Source organism: Triticum urartu, chromosome 5A, assembly GCF_056163025.1.
Source record: "Triticum urartu cultivar PI428250 chromosome 5A, HENAU_Tu73, whole genome shotgun sequence".
NCBI classification, from domain to species: Eukaryota; Viridiplantae; Streptophyta; class Magnoliopsida; order Poales; family Poaceae; genus Triticum; species Triticum urartu.
Window position 1 is genome coordinate 495,773,791 of NC_141877.1, and position 9,389 is coordinate 495,783,179.

A 9,389-nucleotide genomic window follows, 5' to 3' on the forward strand; every position below is an offset into this window, starting at 1 on the left:
TAATACTTATGCTCTCGAGAGAAGCCTCTAGTGAAACCTATGGCCCCCGAGTCTATTTTCCATCATATTAATCTTCCAATACTTAGTTATTTCCTTTGCTATTTATTTTACTTGCATCTTTATTTCTATTTATCATAAAAATACCAAAAATATTATCTTATCATATCTACCAGATCTCACTCTTGTAGGTGACCGTGAAGGGATTGACAACCCCTTTATCGCGTTGGTTGTGAGGAGTTTATTTGTTTGTGTAGGTGCGAGGGACTCGTGCGTGGCCTCCTACTGGATTGATACCTTGGTTCTCAAAAACTGAGGGAAATACTTACGCTGCTCTACTGCATCACCCTTTCCTCTTCAAGGGAAAACCAACGCAGTGCTCAAGAGGTAGCAAGAAGGATTTCTGCCGCCATTGCCGGGGAGTCTACACAAAAGTCATCATACCAAGTACCCATCACAAACCCTTATCTCCCGCATTACATTATTTGCCATTTGCCTCTCGTTTTCCTCTCCCCCACTTCACCCTTGCCATTTTATTCGCCCTCTCTCTCCATCCTCCCTCTCTTTCTCTATTTGCCTCTTTTTGCCCCTTGCACTTTCCGCCGTTATTGGATCAACAGTGCATTTCAAGTCAAAGGTATGGGCTATGCACAATGATTAAATCTGCTACAAGTCACAATTAAAACATTGCGACCCTAGAAGTCAGCCCAAATGCACGGTGAATTCAGTAAGGATAGTCAGACAATTCTTGTCATATAAATAATCAGCTGCCGGACTGACAAAAATATATATGTCATTCCATTCACCAAGAAAATCAGTCCCGTCTTTCTCCACAATTTATTGACGAAGTGTACAAAGACAAGGTTCCCAGTCTGCATTGGTAGGGAATGAATGGATTCCCATATAAGATATTCAGTCTTCTTGATAAAATACTGAAAAAGCTTCTGGCATAAGGTACCGAGTCTTCCCTAGCAAAGTCTTTAAGGGGGAAGCTTATGAGGTATGATAGCCCATTTTTTTCCTCAATGAGATATCCACCGAAGGCTTCGAGTGCAATACACTCAGTCTTCCTTAGCACGATATCACCGTGGCTTCCAAACGCGAGTTGCCCAGTTTTCTTCTATACGGCACTAGTACAAGACATTAAATTATGAATTGTCAGCATATGACAGTGTTTTTCAAATGGCAGATCTGCGACAATTTGGTCTGAAACAAAAATCAGTCAGAAAAAGGTATGCCTCGAGAATCAGATATTTGCTCACTCAATGAGTATGCTGCCACGCCCATGCAAGTCTCTCGCACAAGGAAGAATTCACGGTACGCATCCGACAACCTCACCGGTTATTCAAGAAACAAAAACCAGTGGGTGATGCCATAATCAACAAGTCTTGAAGGAAATACAACATTGAGACAATAATCTTGGCAGTGATTATCAAGATCAGTCCCGCACATCCAATAAGATGATGTTATTAACCCTGTCACTGTCCGGCATAATCAACAACAGTATTGAGATCTGTATAACCACACGTAAGCCGGATAAATATACCGAGGCTCAAAACATGAACCATACCAAGGTATGATTGCCAGATATTGTACGTAATAGTATTCAGGGCTGCGAAAATAATCAAGGATATATATAAGGCCCCGCTCTTTCAATTGAGGATCCAGATGAAGAAAGTAATAATGAAAGAGCAAGACCAACAATATAGGTATGCCGGTTATTATGTGAAAAATGTGGATGCCCAAGACCGTCTTATTCCACGGCAAACCCAAGAGGTATATTCCATTGTGGTATGGACCTCATAGCGAGGCAACCAGCTTAGTCCACATTATGCTCAGAACTGTCAGCATTGAATACCCGAGTCTGTCCGGTCAGACTCATGGATAGCTCAATATATTGACCTCAACACCCGTGATGGAGCATCGCACAGACTGTTATTCCCAGAGAGATACTGGCAAAAATGAAGAATCAGTGTGAAAACATAGACTTTGAGGATTGTTATCTCTCGCATAGGGGAAGAAATTAAAAGAATAGCATGTGTGAATGGGATTCTTTGCCAAGATCACCGCCAGTCCAGTCTGCAAATCTTACCATCAGGAGATGGTGCATTTTTCTATCAGTCACGACAAGCGACAGTCAAACCTTTGGTACAACTTGGATAGTCAAGACTGTGAAGCCAGTCAAGGTAAGTCGGAAACTCCTGCAAGATGTCAGAATCCGTTAGCAAAACAGATATGATCCACATCACTGTTTTGGAACCAAGAGGCATGTCTACATTCGAGGAATCCGATGCCTGGATAGAAGAGATTCTTTGTTCCACGGGAAGGTATGTTCCCCAACTCCGTGGAATATTCTCGGTACTCGATACTAGAATAACATTTCCAGCAAGGATCAATATCAAGAAGGACAAGTATATCCGTAAAAATAATATTTCAGAGATAGCTAATCCAACAGATATGAAAAGAAAATTTGAGTCGGTATAAACAGGAACATATGAGGTACGTCCTGTCAGAATGTCATATATGGTGAAGCAAACCACCCTAGATCAAGACAGTCAGTTATATCCAATTCAGTGGAAAAATTATATAAGAATGGATTAAAGAAACCTGAGTTGGAAACAGTTTCTTCAAGCCAGAAAGATTATTTAACCCTGAGAAACCAAATCTCGAGGACGAGATTTCTTTAAGGGGGGAAGGTTTGTGACAGCCTGGAATTTTGCCCTTTTCTTTTTCGTTGATTTTCTTGAATTCCCCGTTTTGTTTTGCTTTTCCATGGCTATACGGTTGTGAAACTTGGGAAGATCATGTCTTCCTAGGTTTTATAGTGGCTTGTCACCCTCTTCATCATCCTAAGATCATGTCATTTCCATCCTTGACCAAACCCAAAATTCTTTTGTTGGGAATATTCCTTTTCTGATAAAGGAATAACCCTTAAAACCCTAGGTTGTGAAGCAACCTATACTTTTGTCACTCCTAAAATTCCAAAATAGTTCTCATAAATTATTTGGGTAATATCTTGCTCAAATATGTCAAAATATTTCATTGCCATGTTCAAAAATAATCCTCCAATAATTATTTTCATATTCTGTCCTAAATGGCACTTTGCAAAGGAAGTGCTATTTATCTTTGCTTGATTGACCCCAAAATTCTTGGACAGTTTTTCCTGTACATATCATTGGCTCATGCCAAAATTAAACTCACTTTTCCTAGTAAATATTCCTGAGCAATGTTTCGAAGTTCCTGTCTGAGGGAAGTGATTGTGAAGGAAGTACAAGATAGAAATATCATAATGAGTTGAAATTTTTCAAGGTCCTTCTTATGATCAAATAATTACTCTCCACCAAATATGAGCTCATGTAACCCATCTATGTGAGCCCAGCCCCAAATCTTAGTTTCTGGTCAGATTTTCAGTTTGTGAAGCAACTATATTTTATATTGCTTTAATTGATCTGAAAATTTACCAGGATATGATTCTACCTACATCAACTCCCTCCACCAAGTTTTATCTCAATTGGTTAAACCAATTGCCCTGGGTAATTTTTCCAAGTTTCTGTCCAGAATGAAGCTTTGTGAAGCAAGTGCCACTTTGGTATTTACGAATGGTATGAAACTTTTACAACAGCTTCATATCATCATATAACCCCTCTGTGTCAAATGTCAGCTCACAGAGATCAAGTATGTGAGTGCATCGTCCAAATCCCCAATTCTGGCCAGTATTGCACTTTCTACAGCAACCCTCATCTAAACTCCTCCTCTTAGTCTTACTTTTGGTGATCAGCATCACCTTAGTATGTGATCATCATCAGACAAACTCTTTACCACGTTACCAATCTGGTTTAACCACATAAAGTTACAAACACCTTCTTACTGATTTACTTTTGGAGCTAAGTGCAAATATCTTCTTTGCCCCTGTACCGATTTATTTCCTCATTTTGACAGAGGGAACCAGGATACATCCACTGGACATGCTTGGCCACGCCAAAGACTGCCGCTTGCGCTAGTGCACGTGGTGATCACGCCTGCGTCATGGCTGCAGGCGTGCTCTGGCTTGTTCCGGCCACTATGCTCGTTTCCTCCCTCCTCGTATCGACCTCAAACCTCGTCCAGGAGCTTGCCCGTGCTCGACTGCGTCGCCCTGCATCGGTGCTTCGTCGCGGTTCACCATCAATGCGTCGCAAACGCCATGCTCGTGCCACGCCCTGCCTCTGCCCGCCATTAAAGCTTGGTCGGGAGCTCGCCTGTGAGCTCTAGAAGCCTCCCCGCGGCTATATAAGGAGTTCCTGAGTCCCTCCGCACCTCACCAGCCTCTCCCCAAGCCTCCTAGCCCACCAGAACCCTCGGCCCGCTCCTCTTTTCGCCGAAGTTCGCCATGGCCGCCTCGGCCTCGGCATGATTCCGGCCAAACCAAGCATCCCCTCGCCGTTCCGAGCTGTACACCGCATTTCCAGCATCCGTGCGCATCACCCCACACCTCTATCCCTCGCCGGAGCAGCTCGCATCGCCGAGTACCTCCACCGCCGAGCTCTCTGTAACCTCCTCTGTTGCCGCGGCCTCCCCTCCTCTCCACTCCTCCCCGGCACTCGTTCTACCTCAGAACGGGACAGCCTCATCCCTACGAACTCAACGGTGGCCTCGCCTTAGCCGGATCCCTCCCGTGGCCGCGGGCCTCCCTCAACGGCCGCCGCGCCTGGCTCTCTGCCTTCGCCGTGCGCCGCCATCCCGTCCCTCCCCGGGGCCGGCCGACCCCCTGGACGGACGCGCCACGCCGGGCCGCGTCCTCTGGTGCCCGCGCCCTGGCCGGAGCTGGCCTGGACGGCCGCCCCAGCAACGGCAGCGCCCTGTCCTCCTCCTCTGCTTCCTGTCGTGGCCAGGCACGGGAGGAAGAAGAAGACAGGGGGAGGAGAGAGAAGGATAAGGTGGGCCACGCGTGTCATCCTCTGCCCGTTGACCCCGCCACTGCCACGTCACGTAAGTGAAACACATTTCCGGACTACGTCTTCTTCGAATGAAAGCGTATTCTTCCTTTCTTTTATCTAAAAAAGTTTTCCCCTCTGGAAAGTGTATTCCTCTCTAGTGCAGCATAAAGTAAGCTTTCACTTCTCTGAAAACGTATTTCTACTTATACGATTTCAGTTTTTCCTCCCAGGGACCCGTTGGTGATAAATTTTTCACAGATTGGTCCCTGTTCTTCCAACCTTCACAACTTTTCAACCGTAACTCTGATTGAGGTGAAACCAACGCTCACTTCTTCGTATCATCGATATCTATCTTTTGGTAACATTTTCACTAGGTTTTATAACAATTAAAATGACCATTTTGCCCTTGCCTCTAATCAGCCCCTGCGAGAACGTGCCGTCCGACAGTTTGTTCCGCGGCTTCACCGCACTTCTTCCTGGAGTCTTCGTCACCCCAAGAAAGCCACAATACCCACTTGCATGATAGTCATGCAGTAGCCATGGTTTTCAACTTCAATATTTATTAAATGTTTGCTTGCTTAAACTATGGTTATAGTTGTTTCGGTAATGCTTATGGGTTCATGCTTACTTTCTTGCTATGTTGTTATGAACCTGGTTGTCATGCCCTGCTAGTTTCTAGTATTCTTTTCATATGCTTATGCTTGCTAGTAGTATATGTTGATGCTAGTAGTATATGTTGAACCTGGTCTTCGATGCATGACTGTCGTCTGCCCCGAGTACTGTTGTTATGCATGTTCCATTGCATCCAGTTGGTTAAATGCTTGCATGATGGCATTGTTGATATGTTCTTGCATGATGTTTATTGTTGATGCTAGTGGTAATGTTATGCTATGAGTAGTGTTGTACTGGTAATATTCATGCTCTTCATTATGCCATGCTCAGTTGGAGATGATTCATTGTTGATATGGTGGCTAGTTATGTTGCACCCGTACTTATGTTGATATCATGCTCATGCATTGTAATTGTATCATGTTATTTTATTATGGCTCAGCATATTTGCATTCAAGTTTAACCGGACTAAATTGAACTTAAACAATTGTTGGCTGAGTCATGGTGCCACCATATTGAACTGACCAGTGCAACCACGCTTACCTTTATGGGAAGGTCCTAACTGGGTCTATTGTTGTGCCTCTCGCCGATGCCTCCAACTAGGGAAGGTTATGGGCGTGCGGTACCCTAGCCCGATAAGAAGACATAACCTTGTGTGCCCGTTGTTGTTATTATTATGGATCCGGTCCCTGTGAGGGACGTTTGGCCACGACGGTGGTCGTTGTGTCTTTGGTAGACACGGGGCCACCTAGGACTAGCCCAGTTGGGAATGGGTCGGAGTGGCCGGGAGAGTGTCATGACAATAGATCGGTTTTGTCGGAACGCCGTTGGTCCACCCGAATGGGAGTGCGAGGCCATGGGTTCCGTAGTGTGGGTACAGTGTACTAACCTCTGCAGACTATATATTAAATCTATCGATAGCCACGCCCTTGGATAAGGGCCCAGTTCGTAGTTGGTCACACTGTGAGTCAACAGTAATAATAATAATGTGCTACATAACAACCCCGGTTCGAGGATGAGATAAGTTGGTTGTGATCGCCGGAAGGATCACCATTTGAGGCCAGGTATCGGTCGTGGTTGTGATCGCCGGAAAGGATCACTATTTGAGACCAAGTGTTGGTCATGGTTGAGATCACCGGAATGATCACCATGGTATTGAGGATACCGAGTTGTTGGATATTCGTGATGTTGTGCGAGAATCATGGGTAAAGATCAAGCTCCTTGTGGTCATTTGATGATTACTACGGTATTGTTTATACCAAGCTTGATTTGATCCTGAGATGACCGTGTAATGTTCGAAGTGGGTAAGTGATGCATGTGATGGTTACGAGGTAACCCGAGCAGAATAAATGATGCATGTAGAGTCATCATGTTGCATGCTAGTATCATCAGATTTATATGTTCTTGCCATGATCATATTGTTCTAGCAGTATTATGTTCATGTTGTTGATGTTATGTTATCCTGATGATCTCATGATAATTCCTGCTTAACCTGTAATTGCCATGTTGTTGTTTGTCTTGAATGCTTCTGGTTATTGTGAGCTTGCAAGTACATTCAATGTACTGACCTGGCGTGTCATGCCAGTTTACAGGTCGTGCCTGGATTGCTTGCTTGTTTGGTGTTGTTCCCATGTTCGCGAGCTAGGATAAATGTTCCAGCCAGAGTCCCTGCGGATTGGAGTCTATCATCGCCGTTCGTTGTTCTGCTGCCAGTAGTTGTTCCGCTGCCTCGAGTTGTTATGCTGCTTGTATAGAGCAACCGTGGTTGGCGTAGTGTCGTTGTACCGATGTTATTCATTGTAATATCGGAACCCTTGTATTCATATTCGTGTTGTAATAGAGAGCCGGTTTGTTCTATACTAAGCAGTGCCGTATTCCATAAGATTTCACTTCGATCTCTGGGCTGGAATACGAGGCGTTCCGGTTTTCTTTGAGCCAGGGTGCCACACGCGTCATACTAGGTCATTCACTGATGTTAAGGTTTCCCTTCGAGATTAGATTCCCACGTGCCCATCCACCATCTCAAGGCCGTCATCCCAGCAATCTGACCCCTGGGCGCCCATCCACCATCTCAAGGGTCAACCCGGCAATTCGTCCCATGGGCGGCTACGCCGATGGGCACCCGACCTGAATGGGTAGGGTATGGGTCGTCGAGAATAATTGGTTTGATGCCAACATTTGGCAAGTCAACAATTGGCAATATCAGAAGTTGCCAAAAATTGGCAACTTCTTGTGAGGTTGGCAAGTAAACATGGTAACCAACCAAGCACTAGCCAACTTTTGGCATTTTCCAAATGTTGGCATGCTATTTTCTGGCATCAAACCAATCATGCTCGTCATCTTCACCGATGGGTAACCTGATTAGTCGTGGGTAGGGTATGGTTTATACCCGTGGGTTACCTGATGGGTCCCCTGATTAATATTACTATTTAGAAATAAAATATTTATCACGTATTACATATGGTCTTTTATCTAAATACAATACATATATTAGCATGTTAGGAACATCCAACAACCATTGCTAATATACTACTAAAAAGTCATGGGGTTGAGCAACGCCCAGCTAGTAATAAGCCCATTTACGTGCACAATTTTCCTAGTCCTTTGAAGGCCCAAAAGTAGTCCAACAATTGGCCCATGTCAAATATATTATCTGCAGCTCACAACAAACAGGTCACCGTTGCCTTGTAATGTTTAGTGCCACCTCAGCTAACTACTGAGGAAGGAATCATCGACATGACTATAAATCTAGCAGGTTGTCACCGATTTTGTTTGAACTTGTTGCATGCTAGGCAAAGTAAAAATGGAATTATTTTCATGGACCCGATGGGTGCCCGAATGGGTCGGGTCACCCAACGGGTGTGCGCATGGGTTGTCCATCAGACCCAAGGGTAGGGTCGTGTGTTGACCCTATTAGCTATTTAGGCATGGGTTTGGTAGAGGTCGGCCCGGTGAAACTCGACCCGATTGCTAGCTTGATTCAAGGGCCTCGCTAGCCTCGCTCCCCTGAACACTGAGCGCCACCATACCCCAGCCACCTAGGAGCCTCCGCTAGAACACCGCGTCACCGCTGATCCCGTGTGCTGCCGCTCGAATAATTATGTATATCGGAGCTGCTGGAGGCCTCAGCCCACACAACCTAAATAAAATGCAAATCACAGGCACTGAAGTCCTAATTACTAGAAAATTCACATCACGAACTACAGCCAAATCCTGGGGGATCCAAGGTGGGAGCAGATACGAGTGGGGGCAGAAGGAGGGGTGATAAGTACATCATTCAAACTTAAATCAGGGCCTACCGTAGTTACTAGATACTGGATGCATCCCTATATGTTGTGAGTGGGGCAGGGATGGGCTAGCCGTGTGGGTGTGCCATTTGATTATGCCACCTTGAGAAAAATAATTGAAAAAACATGGCCTTCGTATAAACATTTAATTTAATTCAAGGAGTAGGTTAGTAATAACTTTCCCTCTTAAAAACACCTCAAAAGGAAGGTATGCATACAATATCTCATTGGCATAATATACTTCACTACAAAACATAGAAATAGTGTAAACGACCCTAATAAAAGAAAGTGTCTCTACCACAACGCAAATAATCATAAGTTTATGTATCTGTGATTCGTGCTTCTGCCCGCCCGTCTTGAACCTAATAAAAGAAAGTGTCTCTACCACAACACAAATGACCACAATATACTTCACTACCACAACACATTCTTGATCACTGATAAATGGATTTGTGCTTCTACCCGTTCTTAGTGACTTTGCCCCTGAAGTGGCAAATAATTACACACTACTGCCATCCATAAGTGGTAGAAAACGATTCGCTAAAGATCCGAGGAAAAAAGAGCTACCCGACCTAACCCT

At 44.7% G+C, this 9,389-nt stretch overlaps 1 long non-coding RNA gene across 1 annotated transcript; it reads left to right on the forward strand.

Moving 5' to 3' along the window:
• Positions 1-3,828: 3,828 nt before the first annotated feature.
• Positions 3,829-7,381, forward strand: LOC147972236 (uncharacterized). The gene is made up of 3 exons (XR_015602471.1): positions 3,829-4,965; positions 5,144-5,225; positions 5,334-7,381. It is a non-coding gene; the product is annotated as an uncharacterized LOC147972236 (long non-coding RNA).
• Positions 7,382-9,389: the final 2,008 nt, after the last annotated feature.